This window comes from Nomascus leucogenys, chromosome 5 (assembly GCF_006542625.1).
Source record: "Nomascus leucogenys isolate Asia chromosome 5, Asia_NLE_v1, whole genome shotgun sequence".
NCBI classification, from domain to species: Eukaryota; Metazoa; Chordata; class Mammalia; order Primates; family Hylobatidae; genus Nomascus; species Nomascus leucogenys.
In genome coordinates this window covers 42,448,640-42,452,756 of record NC_044385.1, presented here as the reverse complement: position 1 = coordinate 42,452,756, position 4,117 = coordinate 42,448,640, and positions in this window count along the sequence as shown.

Genomic DNA, 4,117 nt, shown 5'->3' with positions numbered 1-4,117 from the left:
GAAAGCACACAGCTTTTTGCAGCCAAGCCAAAATAACTTCAGACAAACTCCTGACCAGAATGATTTTCAAAATGCTGGCTTCATCAATGGGCATCTTCGAAGACTGTTTATTTCTAAAACACACCAGCATGAGCTGTGTGAAAAAGGAGGCTGGCCCAGATTTCACTGAGTGTAACCTGCCGAAACATTGCTTATCAGGCTGGATGCAAGTCGGTTGAGGATGGAGATCACTTGAAGAAAAGTTCTAGAGAATGACCACCGAGGCATTGATTCTAATTCATTCATTCATTCATTCTTCTTTCTTTCACTTTTCATTTTCATTTTTAAAAGAGAGCCTGCGTGGTTAGTTGTCTGTGTGGTTAATTTTTTTTTCTAGTGAAATCAGCAAGATATGAAATGTGAGCTGCCAAATCAGATAACTCACTCATAATTCCTTGCATACATTAAAAAAATAAGAACTGAGCACATATTTTGTGTGCTACTGTTATAGGTCCTGTAAGAGATATACAAATTTAGTGATAATCGTTCGTTCACTCATTCAATATTTCTTGAGCAGCTATTTCGTACCAAGCATTGTGCTAAAGTGCAACAGTTAACAGAACTTAGGGTCACTAAGAATAAACAGGTAATCAACAAGATAATTGCAAAGTGTGATAAGAATTCCCATGTATGAAGCAAGGTATTCCATGCTAACCACTTTGTATTTTTTGATCTTTTTTTTTTGAAACAGAGTCTCACTCTGTCACCCAGGCTGGAGCCCAGTGGCATGATCTCAGCTTACTGCAACCTCTGTCTCCTGGATTCCAGCGATTCTCCTGCCTCAACCTCCTGAGTAGCTAAGACTACAGACATGCACCACCATGCCCGGCTAATTTTTGTATTTTTGGTAGACACGGGGTTTCACCATCTTGGCCAGGCTGGTCTCAAACTCCTGACCTCAGGTGATCCACCCGCTTTGGCCTCCCAAAGTGCTGGGATTTTTACAGGCATAAGCCCCCATGCCCCGTCTGCTTTGTTTTTAATGTAGAAGATGGTGGCCTCAAATTTTCTAGAAGATCAAGTGTATTGGAGATTGCGAGAGGTTTGTTAAATGGGAGACAGGGTAGTAGATGCTGTGGCTGAATTAAAATGCCTGCTGTACTGAGTCAGCTTGAGCAAATTGTTACATGTGTGACTTAGAGAAGCCAATAGAACCTACACTGCAGGGTTGTTTTAAGGATAAAGCAAAATAACATAAGAAGGTGCTTAGCAGCAGGCCTGACACATGGTAAGAGGTCAGCAAAGGAAACCCACTGGAAATTACAAAGAAGATACCTGCTTGGATCCTGAGCTTGCATCTGAGCCTCGCCAGGCCTCAGGCAGGACTCTGCAGGGCCTGCCCACTCCTTGCCAACCTGAGGACAGTCTGCATCAGGCAGCGAAGCAGCAGAAGCACACTCCCATATATATTAATGAGATGAAGGAATGTGAAGACCCCAACAGAATCTGTTTATACATTATACATTTCTCTTGTTGTTATTCAGCATTGATTGAGTATCCTCAAATCTGTAAGCCTTTTATAGAATGGCCCAACAACTCTCAGTTACCTGCAGTCTACAGAAGAAGGTAAGTCAAGAAATGAATGAAAGCAGAGAAAAGACCCATAGTTCTTATCGTAGCCCCGAGAATTCACACCGAAGCCTTCTTTTGGCTTAGCCATTGACAAGGACCAAGAAGGGATAGTTGGGGGCCAGGCTTTCAGTCCCATGAGGGCAGGGACTGTAAATCATTTCACAGCCGCTTTGCCAGTTTCTAGCATAGAAACCGTAAACATTTGTTGAATGAAAGAAGAATGAATCACTTTTTTGTATGCTCACTATGTGTCAGAGAGTATTCTAAGAGTTTTACATATAGTAATGTTACTTAATTCTCACAACAACCTTAGCAGAGGTACTATTATTACCTCCATTTTCCAAGGAACGAAAGCACAGAGAGGTTAAGTAACTTACTCAAGGTTGCACAGCTACTAAGGACAGAGGCAAGAGTCAAACCCAGGCAGTGTGGCTCCAAAGTCAGTGCTCCGATGTGCTCTCCCCATTAGCACCAGAGGCGGTAGAGCCCAGATACGTGCCTCTAGCCACCAGCTCACGTTTCCGAGCTTTAGAACTGTTGCTTCTTCATTCATCAGTGCCAGCCCAGACTCAGAGAGATGTTTGACACCCCTCTCAATCTCACCTGCAGGCCACTGGTGTCTACCTTAGTTGTCCGTGCTCCTGACTTGCACAGACTCTCAGGTTCCACTTTTCCTCCACTCTTACTAGATGTTTAAAAATTCTTTTTGCATATATTGTACTTGTACACATTTATCCTTACTAGATGGTGATGTACCACTCAACCTTCCCCTTCATCTGATTTATTGTCCATGTTCAATTTTAGGTTCCTCCATTCCCCAAAAAGTGCAGACTACTTAAAAGTGATCATCTTGACATCTTTACAACTGTTTATCCAATGCCAGGCCTTGTGCAGCTATTCCTTATTTCTATTCCTCACGAGAACTCAAGGAGAGGGGTATACTTAGCCCCATCTGATAGATGTGTGCAATGATGTCCCCTGCCTGGGGTCAGCACTGGTGTGCAGTGGAGCCTGGACTCAGAGCCAGTGGGCCCAGCTTCAAGTCCATGGCCTTCTCCCTACTCGCATAGTTGACCCCACTTCCATGTTCACCTACCATGAAAAGCCCCCCAAAACAATGAAGCAGCCAAACCTTGGGGGATGGGACAGTGGATGGGGGTGGTAGAAGAAGCAAAACAAAGGGGCCTCAGAGCTCCCCAGCAGGTCTCAGTTTGGGGGAAATATCTGTTCCTGGGCGCTTCATCAGCCACAAGGGCAAAGACCTAGGACAGGCAAGAGATCCGATCTGAACTCTGATATTAAAAAGGAGGCAGTAAGAACAGAGTGATCACTCTGAGCCTGTATATTAAATGTATTTTCCCTTTTTAAAAAAAAAAAAATGCTAAAGTTATGTTTCAACATAAAGGCAGCCTGTGTTTCATAGCTATTCTAATTTATGGGCCGTACGTTCCTGTGATTGTCTTGAACTGAATAGCCAAGTAAATAATCATCGAGAGCCACAGGTAAATCACTTGGAGGTGAACTGAGCCTGTCCAGAGCTTCCAGAAATGGCACAAACATTATTTCCTAATTTTGCAGATTTCTTCATCTGAGCTCAGAAAACACTTTCTCTCGTTGGCTTTGAGGTTTGACACTTTTTTCCACTCACATCCTGAAGAGACAGCGACAAGGTGAAACGTGAGAAGTGTATAAAGCATTATCAAGGATTCCCCGTTTAATTTGCCTTCTCAGTTTCAAGGAAATAATGCCATGCACTTCACTTCCCTAAGTATTTATTCTGTGCTACCAAATGACTACAAATGGGAAGCGATGGGAGGAGTCCAGAGAGGTGGGAGATATGGACCACACTTTTACAAAGCCTAGAACTGGGTTGGTTTTTTTTTTTTTTTTTGGTGGCAAAATATACATAACAAAAAATTTGCCATTTTAAGCGTTACAGTTCGGTGACATTAACCACATTCCCATTGTTCTACAGCCATCACCACCATCCATCTCCAGAACGCGTTCCTCTTCCTCAACTGAAACTCTATGCCCATTAAACATAAACTCCCCATTCTCCCTTCCCCAACCCCTGGTGACCACCATTCTACTTTCTGTCCCTATAAATTTGACTACTCTAGGTACTTCATATAAGCAGAATCGCACAATATTTATCCTTTTGTGACTGGCTTATTTTATATAGTATGTTTTCAAGGTTCTTCCATGTTGAAGCACGGAGGACGTGGTTGATCTTAAGCATATGAATGTTGAACCAATGGGCACACCAAATCTCAGGCAAGTCAACCAAGAGGCAAATGCATATCCACATTCACTTGTGGTTGTTTTAAGGAAATTTAACTCTAAGCTGCAGCAATAAATCCCATGCATTTATTTAGATCCTGCTCTGTGCAAAGGCCCATGGGCGGCTGAAGCAGAAGTAGACACTGCATTTCAAGGATCTGAAATCCAGTACTGGAGACATAGTGTGCAGATTCAGATCCAGGTATTAAGTGCTAAATAACTTTAG